The 15,521-nt window shown below is 45.1% G+C and overlaps 1 protein-coding gene across 1 annotated transcript in view; it reads left to right on the top strand.

The window, feature by feature from the left end:
- Positions 1–15,521, top strand: part of LOC138960443 (heparan sulfate glucosamine 3-O-sulfotransferase 6-like) — a 129,504-nt gene that overhangs the window by 106,494 nt on the left and 7,489 nt on the right. The gene's annotated exons all lie outside the window — the stretch shown is intronic.

Genomic DNA, 15,521 nt, shown 5'->3' with positions numbered 1-15,521 from the left:
CACACACACACACACTCACACACACCCCTCCCCCCTTGCCACATTGTATATAATATATCTGTCTTCATCCTCTAACAACCTCAGACCTCTGGCCCTCACTCTCTTTGTTTCCCTTCCTCAACCCCCTCCCCCCCCTCCCCCGCACTACCCACCTCCTCCAAATATTCGTCGCTATAGAAAGTTGTAAAGCTTTCAGAGATATCGCTGCGGTTTTTCATGTCCCTGTCTCTTATGACAAGGAATGTGCATGGCGGTTACCCATGTGAAAGGCCTGCGGAAATTTCACGACGACACTAGCTCTCTTGCGCTGAAAAACACGTTTGATGGTTGTCTTGGGTGTGAGATACCAAAACAGAAATTAGTTTTGGGGCAGCCGAGACTGAGCATGTGGAAGCTGCGCAGACAATTTTTTATTTTTTATTATTTATTTGCTGCATGGCAATGGTTTTTGATTGTTGCACACTTTTTTTTAGGGTCTCCTGTCACGAATATTATTTATTGTGCTTATTTTCGAAAGACTGTCCTGAATTGATTTAATTTTTGGTTTGAACGCTTTGTTCATTTTCTATCGCGTTTCAACAAAGATGCTCCAACGAGATGCCAGCATACATGCTTTACGTTGAATTCTGCCGTTTTGAAGGCTGGTAGAACGCAAAGACATACAGCCTGACAGACATTTCAAGGTCTTATAATAATTATTTTAGTCAGTCCACGACACACTAGCCGAGTGTTTCAACATAAGTACGGAAAACACCAGCTCAGCAACATGTCTTTGTTGTAGGGCTTTGCCAGAAGAGTACCAGCGATAGACACAACTCAGGGGCTGCCATGTGAAAGACAACAATAGGTGAACACACCCGACAGATCATTGAAGATAACTTCCCGACGCTGACAAATCTTTTTCTCTGACGCATTTCATAGACACACTCGATTCTAAACCAACAATAATGTTCGAATCAAACGGAAAGGGTTCAGTGCGACCCTGCTGTATACCCGGCCAACACGAACACGGGTTTCTGTATAGAGAGACCTTGGTCATCATTTTGCAAAGGCGCCTTAAGAAAAAAAAACCATATTGAAAGAAAAGAAAAACACTGAAATTATAGATCGAAGTACGGAGAAGAGAGAATGCGAAACAAAAAATAGTTTGTTCGAGCTTAGATATAATAGAGACGACGTTTCTTTTTACATACAAAGGTACCCTGCTTGAGTCGGTCACCGATAACCTATGACGTTATAGAGTCTTTTGTCACCGTCTTCCTCCGCCCCACCCCCTCCCCCCAATCCTTCCTCTCTCTACCCTCTTACCCCCCCCCCCCCACTCCCCCCCCTCCCACACTTTATCGGCACTCTGCTCATTTTGACTGAACATGTAGGCCAAAGGGTTATTCAGTTGTCAGCACACAGAAAAAAAAGCGAGATTTTTTTTCAATTGTAAAGAAAGAAAGGGAAGTTCGAGTGATTAAACACGGTGAAACGGAAAAGTTGTGATTGCCTCGATATGCTTTGAGTCAGGGATTCTGAAATCATTAAAAAATGGTTTTTATTGAAACACGGTACGAAGCTTCACAGAAGATTACAATTTTACAACGACAGTGAATCATACTCTCGGTTTTAAAGAGACACACCAACGCACAGACAACCAGTCAGGTAGGCAGGAGGAAGGAGATACAGACGCCGGATAGACTAACGCGTGCACGCCGTATACACACGCATGCATGGACTTGTACTCGAACACATCAACTCTCTCTGTCTCTCTGTCTCTGTCTCTGTCTCTCTCTCTCTCTCTCTCTCTTTCTCTCTCTCTTTCTGTATGTCTGTCTGTCTCTCTCTTTCTGTCTCTGTCTCTCTCTCTCTCCCGGCCTCTCTCTCTCTCTTTCTCTCGCTCTCTCTGTATCTCTCGCTCTCTCTGTCTGTCTCTGTCGGCTGTCTGTCTGTCTGTCTGTCTGTCTGTCTCTCTCTCTCTCTCTCTCTCTCTCTCTCTCTCTCTCTCTCTCTCTCTCTCTCTCTCTCTCTCTCTCTCTCTCTCTCTCGATTCTTTCTGAAAAGGTCACACTAAAAATGGAACTTCTTCCTCGAACGCTGAAGAAGAAGAAGGAACTTCTAAATAACCAACATCTCCCCATCCTCTCCCCCTACCCCCCCCCCCCCCCCCCCCCATCCCCCCTACGCACACTCATCAACTTCCAGCTCTTTTTCCCCTTTCTCTTCTACTTCAGCGAAGCTTCCCTTTATCTTTGCCGGAGTCCGGAGATGAAATATGAATTTTTATAGACAGACTGTTAGAGCGGGATGTTTTCTATGCGCGGAGAGAGTCGGAAGAGACCGGGAGTAAAACGTCCTCAAATCGCCCGTGATGGTTTTTTAGACACTCAGAGGCCTGTGGTCTTTATGCCATGTAGGCGAAAGAAAGAGAGAGAGACAGAAAGAGAGACAGAGAGCCAGAGAAAGCGAGAGAGAGATAGAGAGAAGAGAGAGACAGCGACAGAGAGAGAGAGAGAGAGAGAGAGAGAGAAGAGAGAGACAGAGAGCAGAAAGTAAACAAGAACCGCGATATATTTTATTAATAAAAGCAAACTATTAGGGGCAAATCGACTTAAAACGAGAACAGGAGCTGAAGTAGAAGAGCAATAACGCTCCGGGAAGAGTCGACCGATGTTGGGGGCGTTTTTTTTTTTTTTTTGGGGGGGGGGTGGGGGGGGGGGGGGGGGGGGGGGGGGGGTGGTAGAGGTTCTAGAAAAGAAATAAAAATGGAAACAGGCCAAGAACCAGCAAGATGATACCCGCTCTTGGGACGAGAAACAAATTGCACTTGACAGATATCCACGGCAATGAAACAGCTCCGGATTGTCAGCGTATTTCCTCCCTTTCAAGGGGGTAACACGATACCCGAATTTTTGCGGGTAACCTCACACCCACCCATTTACAGTAGGGGCCAACAGACACAGAGACAGGAACAGACTATGATGTATACCTTTGTTGAACCCTCATGACAACAAACACACACTTCTCCCTCTCTCTTTCTTTTTCAATGATGTCTTGTTTACGTTTTGTGCAGGGTAAAGACTTAACTTTTTTTTCGAGGGTCTTTACTATTTCGATCCCAGCGATGTCAGGCGTGCCATGTCAAAACTCTTGATTCCAGCAGGGTCTCATTGATGTATTGGGGTTTCATCTATCTATGGTGGTGTCGTGTAGACTTATTTGACAGCTTTTTACGCCATGTCAAAGTCTTTGATTGTGCACCTAGTGTGGTAAAATAACGGTTTGTGAATATGATGGAGGTTTTGTCGGGGTCTGTCGTCGTCTGTTGTTGAGATGTTATTGTAGGTGTCTAGGGGTGCCTTCGGCTTTGTGTGTGGATTTACTGAAAGGGGATTTCAGGTACAGTTGGGTAAGATTTGATGGATTAAATGAAACATACTTTGCAATGCGGGTGCAGCACAATCCCGCGTGCTTATGGACACCGAGCACACTTTTTTATATATGTTTTTTTTTGCATTTAAAGAGTTTAATTGTATATCATGACACCGATTCTGTGTGGGAGAGAAAGAGAGAGAGAGAGAGAGAGAGAGAGAGAGAGAGAGAGAGAGAGAGAGAGAGAGAGAGAGAGAGAGAGAGACAGTGACAGTGACAGTGACAGACAGACAGATAGACAGACACATAGAGAGAGAGAGAGAGAGAGAGAGAGAGAGAGAGACAGACAGACAGACAGACAGACAGACAGACAGACAGACAGATACAGAGACAGACAGACACAGACAGATAGCAGAGAGACAGAGACAGACAGACAGAGAGAGAGACAGAGACAGACTGACAGAATACTATTCAGTTGTCACCCTTGTAGCATACAAGCGGAAAGACAATCCACGACTGTGCTGTTATCCCTGTACGCCATGTAAAGCTATCGTCGCGACGTGTATCGTACACGACAAAACAAGGTTCGGGACAGTCGCCAAATTGTCCCGTCAACCAGCCCGACAGTCATTGCACCGAACGTCTCTTGTTCTACATGGTATCTTTTGGTCCCGGGAACTTAAAACTGTGGTCACAATGTTTTCCTAATTTAGCTGCGAGAGAAAAGAGCTAACCTGTGACCTGTGTAAAACGTGTGTATTGGAAACAGGATATGAGAAAAAATGAGACTGATTTGAATGATAGTATCTTAATATTGCTTATATATAGTTTGTTCTTGTCAATGTCTGAGCTTATGCAGTAGTTGGCGAGTTTCCTTATATGTTACTTTGTTCGTTCGACCGTTCATGTTGTCTTTCTTTCATTCTGTGTCCCGTTCTTTCTTTCTTCTTTTTCTTTCTGTTATTTGTTCTAGTCCGTGCGTTTCTTCGGTAGGTCGGTCGTTCGTCTGTGCATTTGATTTGATTCGTCTGTCTCATTTTTTTCTTTCTTTGTTTTATTTTTCTTCTAATCTTTGTTTTATTAAAAGTAAATAGGTTTTGTTTTTCTTCTGGAAAACAAAACACCGGAACTTTATATCCTCTTTTGTCTGCTCGCTCGACAGTTATACGTCATCTCCATATGTTTACTTTCCGCATCAGGCATTAGTGCTGCCATCATCACGCACAAATTAAAACCATAACGCTGTAATAACACCAATACACACGGCTTACCGACAATGACTCAAACCAGAAACTGTAGACAACACATCACAGTCTCTGTCTGGGGAATATCCTCCTTCTTCTCAACTACAGGCTATAACCCCGACTAGCTTCGGAAGTGTCCGCCCCTTTCGCCATCAAAATTGTCTTGTCAGAAATGAAGAATGAGTAAAGTTCACGCCCTCTCCCTCCCCCCCCCCCCCTAACCCCCACTCCCAGCACACTCTGTTGCCTATTTGTCTAGGACTTTGAGAAGAAAACATTGTTACTCGATGAGAGATTGGCGGCGCTGTTCATTTAGCCGCTTTGCCGCCGAGCCAACATATTACTTACACGATGATAGATTTACTTAGTTACCCCCAGGTGAACTGCTGTTAATGGAGAGGTGGGAGGAGATGGGATGGGGGGTGGGGTACGGGAATGGGGAGAGAGAGAGAGAGACAGAGACAGAGAGACAGAGACAGAGAGAGAGAGAGAGAGACATAGACAGACAGAGACAGAAACAGACAGACAGAGACAGAGAGTCTTTTGTGATAAATGTGTCCTTAAAGTTGGCGACATTACTACTGTACATAGTTACTTATGCTTTGAGAGGGTTTTACACGTAACAGGTACATTAGGAGGAGGTAATATTTAATAAAGTTCTCAGTGTAAGTGTACGTTTGCGAACAAAGATATTGTAGATGTCAGAATGTTGTGCAATCAGGAGAATCAGCGTAGAACAAAACAAAACAATATTAAAATTGGTGTTCACAAAACAAAGCAGACAGACAAAACTATAAAAAAAAATAATTACAATCATCTGTCATCTGTTATAGAGTAAATTGTCCAAGGGTAAAAGATGCGAAAAAGCTCAAACTTTTGCACCGCGCCTTCTGTGCATCTCGGTATCCACCGGGGAATAGGGAGCTTGTGTAGGGCCCAGGGTCCACCGAGGAGCCTTGACAGTGACGAATAGCGTGTGATGGGCCCACAGAATGAAATGTATTGGCTGTCCTCTCGCTGGCACGTGCTACTCGCCTCGCTGGGACGAAACACTCCTCCCTTGTGAAAACTGGGTCGTTCTCTGTGACTGCTACTAAAGGCTTTGCACTTCTTGGGTGCTAACTCTTTTTCTTGGGGTTGGATAATGTTATTTTGTTGTGTTGGGGTGGTGGTTTGTTATTAGGGCTAAGATTTTTTTGATAAATAATTGCCTATTTGTTGTGCTTAGTGTGTCTGCTGTGTGTCGAATCGAGTCACACAGCATTTGTTTCATTTGTGTGGGGAAATGCTTTTGTGCGAGTGAATGAAAGTCAGCGAGGCATGTTACGCAAATGCTCGTTAGCTGTCGTGTTAATCAACACTGAGGTAAACTGAAAACTACAGTATTTTAACAGCAGAAAATGTTGTTGTTCTCACTTGAACGACATATATATATTGCACAAGTCTTTCTGATTCTGTGTGCCATAGTGTTGTTGTTAATTTACCAACAAACGCTATTACCAACTTCTGCAGCTGCGCGCTCCAACTTCACATGCTTTTTTTCCACACCTGTAATGCAATGATTGCACACCATCTTTTCACATGGCAACGGATTTCCCCTTTGCACACACAGAGTTGAAACATGGAGTAGCCGAGACCAAAGACTCGGTGCCAATAATAGCCTCGGCCAGCCACGTGTCTCTCATACTTTCTCTCACCTGGCGAGACTCCACGAGGCCAGGTAAAAGAGGAGAGAGGGGTGCACGCCGTTCGAGATGCGTTGATCTGTCTGTGTGGTACCCACTGGTCATCTATATTCTGCCGGCCTTTTTGTCGGCAAGGTATGAGAGCCAAACGTTTTTGGGTGCTACCTGGCGAGGTTGGGATGCTTGGTAATGTGGGGGTGTTTCAGGTTTAGTAGTGCAGTATCGCGTCGGATGTTTTGCAGGTAGTAAATGGACGCGGTGATATTTTGAGGGTAAACACATTTATAGACAATCGTCCGCCGCTTTGGTCCTTTTTCTTCTAGCTTTGGTTTTTTTTCTTTCGATTTTTGCTTGGGTGCAGTACAGTTGAATGTAGATGGCTATATTTCAAAATGGCATTGATGACTATAGAAAACCCTGTGAGCTTTGAATACCTGTCTTGAGCTTTCAAACAATCGTCTTCCTGAAGTTCTCCATAATTAATTGCATTTCGAGCGGATCAGAAAATCTGTTGGCTTTTTGACAAAAGTCATTTTGATCTAAACTAGTGAATCTTCTTCGATGTGATGTGTTTTTCAAATTCAGAATGCATTCGTTGCGTTTCCATCGTTCTAGCAGGATTAACCAGCTGAGGCTAATTGACTCAAAGCATTGTGCCCAAAAGAAGTGGAATAATTTGTATTTGGTCGGAGTAGTCAAATGGAGGAGGAATAGCTTGTCAAATCATGTTGATCGATTTCTGCGATTTAAACTAAAGTATGAATGGTAGTATGGAATATTATGATTTGGTCGTAAAGTCGTAATAGCAAGCACACACTGAATCCCTAAGGCAAACTACATTTACTCACTCCAGAATCAGACCCCACACACACCGCGTACGAATCTGGAAGCAACTTGTCGCAGCAGCAGACAAAATCGACAGGATTCCAGTGAAATATTTGTGCATGGGGAGGCATTGCACTGGAATGTACAGTGCGAAGAAATTGAGGTCATCTGCTGGGGGACGAACTTCACGTGCGGCAGTGAATCTGTTATGACTAGCTGTATGTCCTATATCCTCGTTTTATGCGTGTAATTTCTTTCTGACGTGGGTCGTTAAACAGCTTGAGTTACTGCTCTTCACAAACAATATTCTTAAGTCAGTTTACCCCAGAGGCGTTTTTGAACTGTAATTTCATTGACTCCATGAGTTTCAGATATGATGCCCTTCCAAAACTTACCGTTTTGTAGCTATAACGATTGATTAAACAACATCAAATTGAATCAATCCTTGTTTAAAAGGCTACGCATGTCATATTTTTTTTATTTTGAAAATGTCGTACGTGATGCTTTTACACTCCAATTAACTTCAACGTATTGAAACGAGAACTTGGAGGAAACAAAATAATAAATGTACGATAGTTACTCTAAGTAGAGGTTTTTCTGTAACCCCGAGAGCCTATAAGGAGGGGGGTTACTGGACATACATATTCAAACAATGTTCGGAAGTTACAGTGAGATGATAGAATCAGAATTGGCTTGATGATTTCAGCGGTTGTCATTGAACACATAAATAAAGATGCATCCTACGTGCCCAGAGGTGTTTGTTACCGCTGTCATCCGCCGATTTTCTCATCCCTTGGCACTTTCTATCTTGCATGGAGATCTATGTTTTGCACACACATTCTACTTGTTCTTCCTCCGCCCTCCCCCTTTTCCTCTAGCATCCCATCCCACCCCTCCCCCCTCCTCACCCCCCCCCCCCTCCGCCCCCCGTGATATGCCCTTGTTTTTCCCCGATGTTCTTCGTCATACTTTCCGCATCTTATTCTCTGTGTCCCCTGATATACACCACGGGTTAACGTTTCGTATCTTCGAAGACGTTGTGGGCTGACGACAGCTACACCTCCTCCCTCTTTTTGCCCTCCTGCTCTCATTTACTTCAATTTCCCCATCAACCCCCCCCCCCCCCTCTCCGTTGCATCTTTGTCTGTGTCCTTGCAATCTTCCAACGACGTCGTAGGGGCTGACGACACGCCCCCCCCCCCCTCTCTCGACAGCTCTCCCACCCCCTTACCCATTCATGTCCCGACACACGCACACACCCTCCCTACCCGTCTGTTCTCCATCTTACCCCCTGCATCTTTGTTCGTGTGTCCTCTTCCCAACGTTGCAATCTTGTGACGACGACGTGTAGAGCAGACGACAGTTGAAGTGTTTGCCGCGCGATCTCCCGCCTTCGCCAACTATCTGTCCAAGGGCCATCGATAACTTTCTGCCTGACAGCTCGCACCTTTTCTGATAATCACAGTCCCAACGTGCTGACGAGGACAAGGCGAAAAGACAAGAGAATGAAGCAAGAAGGCTACTTTATATCTTGGCCAGAGACGAAATGAAGGACTTGAAAATGTCAGCGTTTTCACGTTTTGAGGAGGGCTTTGTTGCGTTCCACTTTTTGAGTTGAAGTAGCGGAAAAACGTATCTAAATTTGTTTCTATTGTCATATGAATGGGGATTTGATTTGCGGACAGTTGTTGTTGTAGTAAGGAAGGTTTACATGCCGTTTTTCTTGTGTCAAGATGATGCCAGGTGGACAAATCTGTCCGTATGTATTTAATTGTATGTTGTCAACAAAAAAATGTCGCCGTGTTCTTGTAGAATTATCCAGAAGCAGCTGCATGATACTGACGCGAACGCATAACTTATCTCGTCAGGGATTCTTTGAAGACCTCCCGGAAAATAAGTTTTAGAGTGATCCTGCATTGGTGTGCTTCCAATTTCCCCCAGCAGGATGCTTTCAGAAACTCCCTCCAAAATAAGTTTTTAAAGTGCTTACCAGCGGTTTGGGACAAAGCTCGTGCGCGTCCACTCAAGACCAGCGCAATGTGGGATTCGGCCAACTCGTTTTTCAGGGAATTGACAGTATCCACCTTACTCTCTGTTGTCTGAAGTTCGTCCTGGAAGGAGGGAGTTCTCGCCAGTTCTGGCATTAAGAGCCCCCGAGCAGCTTGAATCGTTTGTATCGGCTGCGATCGAGGAGTTGCTGTCTTGATCTTGCTCCTTTCATTCTTTGCCAACCACACCCTTTGATAGAAATGTCTCTCCCCGTAGTGTTTGAATGGCAAGCAGCAGAAGCGTTTTACGCTGAGCTTGGTGAAAATCAGTTTAATCTGTGCTGTCTTGATGTTACGACCGTAACAGTTGCACAGTTTGCTTGTGTTTGGGTGTTGAAGGAGTGCTGCGTTTTTGTGTGTGCTGATGGTGATGTTTTGTATTTGCAACATAGCTGCATTTCAGAGAATCCAAATGCATCAAGCGTTGGCTCTACTTTCGGCAGACACTTGCGCACAAATACAGAAACACGCCAGACAAGCACACGAACATAAACTATAAACTCAGTCTCCCTATAATACCTCCCTCTTCTTCTGTACTGTGTCTTTCCCCATTACTGTGAGTCTTTCTCTTTTTCTCACTCACTCTCTCAATCTCTCTCTCTCTCTCTCTCTCTCTCTCTCTCTCTCTCTCTCTTTCTCTGTCTGTCTGTCTGTCTGTCTGTCTGTCTGTCTGTCCCTCTCTCTCCCTCTCTATCTCTCTCTTTCTTTCTCTCTCTCCCTCAACATCTCTCTCTCTCTCTCCTCTCTCTCTCTCTCTCTCTCTCTCTCTCTCTTTTTTCCTACCCCCACCCACACTGCCTAACACTTTCATGCATGACTCATGGCCTACAGTCTATTAGAATCAGTTACTGAAAAATCTTCCCGAGCGGTTTGACACCCAGGTGTTGATAGCAAAGATCTCCCCCAACTCACCAAGGGGCGAAAACAAAGACGTGCTCGATCTAACGTATTCAGTCCATTCAGCATTGGGCATCTCTCACCACTCTAGATATAATTGAGAACCAGGATAGACCAAAAAACAGTAGCCCTGAAGATACCACAGAAGAGATATAGACTCTAGTCTATGTATCTGTGAAAGATACATCTGACAGTCATGGCTTCCCATCCCGTCGCGATATAACCTTGAATGGTTGAAAACGACGTTAAACACCAAATAAAGAAAGAAAGAAAGAACGGCTTCCCATGTAAACGATCATCATGTACAACACACATCTGTCCAGGAATTTACATGGGAAAAAACACTCTTAAAATCCACAGCATAGCTGCCTCGTGTGCATAGCGGGAAGTTTTGTTGAATTGATTTTTTTAGATTTAATTAAGAGTCGGTTACGAAACTATTTCAGAACAAGTCCAACTCCAGACATCAACCAAGCTGTTGGTGTGAGTCTAAGTGTAATGATGCTCTTATCCCACGTAAAAGCCGGGATCAATCTATGGTGATTTTAAAGGTATTTCGGAAGAAAAGGAAGGTACCTTTATCCGTAACCAGCAATAACAATGAAGACTCTCTCTCTCTCTCTCTCTCTCTCTCTCTCTCTCTCTCTCTCTCTCTCTCTCTCTCTCTCTCTCTCTCTCTCTCTCTCTCTCTCTCTCTCTCTTACTCTCTCCTCTCTCTCTATCTGATTCTCTCTCTCTCTCTCTCTCTCGCTCTCTCTCTCACTCTCTCCCTCTCTCTCCATCTCTCGCTCTCTCTCGCCCTCACTCTCGCTCTCTCTCTCACTCTCTCCCTCTCTCTCCATCTCTCGCTCTCTCTCGCCCTCACTCTCGCTCTCTCTCTCTTTCCCCCTCTCTCTCCATCTCTCTCTCTCTTTCTCTCTCTCTCTTTCTCTCTCCTCTCTTTCTCTCTCTCTCTCTCTCTCTCTCTCCCTCTCTCTCCATCTCTCTCTCTTTCTCTCTTTCTCTCTTTCTCCATCTCTCTCTCTTTCTCTCTCTCTCTCTCTCCATCTCTCTGCTTCTCTCTCTCTCTGTCTCTCCCCCCTCTCTCCCCTCTCTCTCTCTCTTTCTCTCTCTCTCTCTCTCTCTCTCTCTCTCTATTTCAGCCTGTTAGAACCCCGGGCTATCTTTGGGCCGTGTTGGTCTGAAGTGCAACATTCCTGGAAGGGGAGAGAAAGGCGATAGTAGCTAAACGCCTTGATACAGCAAATGGAAACAAAACAAAGTGTAGCAAGGTCGGGGTAAACGCGGAAGAGATTTGATTGATACGCGCACGTGTGAGTTTTTGTTTTTGTGAGGTTTTGTGGGCTTTTCTTGCTGCGCGGTAGCGGCTTTTTTGTGCAGCTTTCTGTTGGAGAATTTCTTCATGCGATTATTCTGTCTGTCTTCAAGCTGTGAAGATAGCCTTAGGAAAGTTTGTGAACTGAGTAATGTTGTGTGTGGAATGCTACTTCAGAAATATAAGCAGAAGTTACTTTGGTTTTTTCTTCTTCTCCGAGCTTGACCTCAGATGGTCCGGTGGTTAAATAAACGGACTGGAACAAGGGCCATCATAGTGAATATATAGCTAGTCTACTTAGCTTCATTGCAAAATAGTACAGATCATGATACAAGGCCATCCTCCTCCCTTTCCTCATCTTCTTTCTTCTCCATTCTCTTCTTTTTCATATTCATTCGTCCTTCTCCTGCTTGTTCAGCTTTTTCTGTGTCACTCCCTCCGCCAGCCCCCCCCCCCCCCCTCCCCTATTCGTCTTGGACATAAGTTGATAACATGTCTTTTTCATTTTCTTTTCTGCTACTTCGTTTCCCATCGTCTTTCCCATCGGTTGTTTTCTTTTCCATTACTTGTACAACCTCCCTGAACTTTCCGGAACCGTCCAGTTGTTAGCACCTTATCGAAGGACGAATGTTTCAAGGCAAACCGAACCGTGTCCCGCTGTTAACACGCAGTCTGCTTTGTCCATCACAACGCATGGAGGCCGGCGCCTCGGTTCCCATAAATCCATTTGTTCGTTGACCGATTCCCCCCATGCACCCATCGCCGTCCCCCCTCTCCCGGTTTCCCCCTTTGCTAATTGGATTCCACTGTCCAGCATCTGTCATCGGTAAAGTGGACAGGGGCGTGGACAGAAGCCATGTCTCTCGTCTTGGCTGACACCCCTGTCCAACTCTGTCGGGACAGTTCTGTCTGTGTGTGACCCGAAGTGGACACGGCTTGTGAGCTTGTTTCTGTTTTGGTCAGTGATGAACTGGCTGATTTCCTGTTGGTTTACTTGGTGAACTTGGATTTATATTGAGACCTTTATAAAATCGTGTGGTTTTTTTTCCCCTCCGGAATCTTTCGTGATATCCGTCATGATTGTGATCAGCATTATAAGCATCACCATTCTTCATCTTCCGTCGAACCTTCGTCGTTATTATTGTCATCATCGTGTTTTCATTATCGTCGTCCACAGTTCGAATATTGTAGTTTTCATCGGTTCCATCATCACTTTTGTCATCTATATATCCGGCAAGCCATTATTTTTCTCCTCCTCCTCACCACCCACCCCCCCCCCCCCCCCTTCCACCTTTCTTCTCTGTGGTTCCACTACTCAAACCCATTTCCCCTATTCACCCTCACACAACCTGTTTTTGCCTTCAGCGCTTTAGTGACGGTCCATTTGCGCATTGGCTCCGGCCACTATGGGCGCCTGTCGTCGCCAAAAGAAGAGGCCGTGCAGAAAGATTTACTGCTTATTAGCCTGCCCTCCCCCTATACCATCCTCCCCTGGTCCCAGCAACAAATTGCTGGGCTGTAAAAGGGGGCAGCGGGCAGCCAGGGCAGCAAATTGATCGACTTGGTGGCCTGGAGGAGGTCACGCTTCTAGGCCAAGCTGTCCATCCTCGTAGCTTGGCTCTGGGCACAGAGATATAGACTATATATCTGTGGTTCTGGAGCACTCATGGTGTCAGAATCCTTTCCCGAGCGGCCCCGCAACAGTGTGATGATGGAAAAGATGAAAACTACGATATTTGAAGTGTAGACGATGATAATGATAACGACGATGGCAATATTAACGATGCAGGTTTGAAGGAAGATAAAGAATGATGACTTCGCCCAATTGGCAATTCTGCTTCGCGAAGCTCGCTATAGATAGAGTGAATGGATACTGTTACGATCCTCTCAAAAGGAGGATTGTTACTGTGGAAATACAGCAAACAAAGTGTGCTGGTTGGTGTCGGCAACAAGAGAGTTTTCTTGTTCTTGAAATCTGCTAGACATAAAAAAAAGTACAAAAAAAAGGTTCCATCGATTCAGCGTGGTCTTACAGTAATCCTATTCAGATTCTTCAGTCGGCCCAAAACGCTCTTCAGATCAGTCAAGCTTACACCTCTTCATGCCCATGCAGTCAAGATGTTCTAACCATCAAGATCAATTGGTCAGCTTTTAAATCACTCACGTAGCAAAAACAAAATCAAATCAACTTTGAATGGCAACATAAACCATATAAGAGACCATCAAGAACCACCTGGTTTTCTTTTCTTTTCTTTTTTTCTGCTAAGGAGGCTTAGTTTTGTAACCACTTCGAAGACAGAAAATCAATTTTAGCTAGATTTAAACCTTCCTGATCAAATATATCACGTGAAAAGACTGTCAGGTAGCTGAAAAGGTCAGACGTTTCTATTGGATCATTGACTGGGGCAAAGTCGTTTTTTTAAAACCTTTTTTTGTATAATTATATACTTTTTAAAATTGTTGCCAAGCTGACGGCCTCCGTGATAAATGACCGTTTAGGCGGATAACGAGTTTAAAGACTGTGTGTGTGTGTGTGTGTGTGTGTGTGTGTGTGTGTGTGTGGTGTGTGTGTGTGTTTTCTTCGGGAGACTGGGCCTACATTTCTAGCCAGTTCAGCAAGAAAGCATGTAGACCGGATTTTTCTCTTGGCGTCTCTGATAGAAATTTGTGCTAAAAGTGCAAGGTCGTTTTGAGGCTATAGGTTTAACACAACTGCATGTATGCTCAGGCTGTGAAAGTTCTGCATGCATGGATATTTTCCTGAATGACCAATTAAAGCATGTTCATGAGGTATTACAGATGCCTCAGATGTGTATGAGCACTCGTGAACTTTCCTGACCTTGCCTGCTGGGTATATTATCAAAATGCGCGCTCCCAGATCGAGAGATTGAGAGGAGAGAGAGAGAGAGAGAGAGAGAGAGAGAGAGAGAGAGAGAGAGAGAGAGAGAGAGAGAGAGAGAGAGAGAGAGAGGAGAGAGAGAGAGAGAGAGAGAGAGAGGGAGAGAGAGAGAGAGGAGAGAGAGAGAGAGAGAGAGAGAGAGAGAGGGGAAGGAAGAGAGAGGGAGAGAGAGAGAGGAGAGAGAGAGGGAGAGAGAGGGAGAGAGAGAGAGAGAGGAGAGAGAGAGGGAGAGAGAGAGAGGGAGAGAGAGAGAGAGGGGAGAGAGAGAGAGAGGAGAGAGAGAGGGAGAGAGAGAGAAGAGAGAGGGAGAGAGAGAGGAGAGAGAGAGAGAGAAGAGAGAGAGGGAGAGAGAGGAGAGAGAGAGAGGAGAGAGATAGAGAGAGAGAGAGAGAGAGAGAGAGAGAGAGGAGAGAGAGACAGAGACAGAGACAGAGAGAGAGTCAGAAACAATTAGACAGACAGACAGACAGACAGACAGCTAGTATCATCAGCTTCCACAGCAAAATGACAGGCAAACCGATTTTCCTCTAAAAGAAAATACAATGTTACGAAACGGAAATACACCTCGCACACTTCGCACATCAACGTAAAAATGTTTGTTTGTGTGAGCTAGAAAACAGACAATATACAGCAGCGTGTGTGATTTCAAACGGAGTTATTAAAATGTTTCCCCAGCAACACCAAAGCCTCTTTTGTGATCAACGGACATCAAAGAGACCGAATGGTGCAGCAACAGCGCTTTTCTAACGATCGCTCGAACAGATCAAAAACAACCCTATCGATCTTACACGAGGAGCCACCGGGGATCTACGCGACTTGTCACTTTTGTGAGCAGTGGTGCGAACGTCATTATCCGCCTATGACGTCACACTGACCGCTCTAAGTCCTGGGCAAGATGTGGGGGGGGGGGGGGGGGGGGGGCTGCAGAATCCCATTAGGTGGCGCAAAGTAGGCACTACAGCCAACGCCTAGGAGACTTAGTAATTGATTGGATTGTCTATTTTTGACCCTGGTCTCCCTAACGGATCGCCTCTTCAATTTGTGTCGTGCTATTTAGGCCGTCTGATACCTTTCTGTTAGGATCGCAGAGAGCCTTGGGAATAAGCTCTGCTTGCTGTATCTATATATCTATATATCGAGCGAAACGGAGCGCTTGAGTGTGCTGACGGGTTTGGCTGAGGGTTAATTTGCTGGAACAGTGAATTCTTTGTTGGACGATTGCTGCTAATGCCAGAAGCTCTTTTATTTTGC

Source organism: Littorina saxatilis, linkage group LG2 (assembly GCF_037325665.1).
Source record: "Littorina saxatilis isolate snail1 linkage group LG2, US_GU_Lsax_2.0, whole genome shotgun sequence".
In the NCBI taxonomy this organism is placed as follows: Eukaryota; Metazoa; Mollusca; class Gastropoda; order Littorinimorpha; family Littorinidae; genus Littorina; species Littorina saxatilis.
The sequence above is the reverse complement of the archived record's forward strand: the minus strand, read 5'-3'. Positions and strand labels throughout refer to the sequence as shown.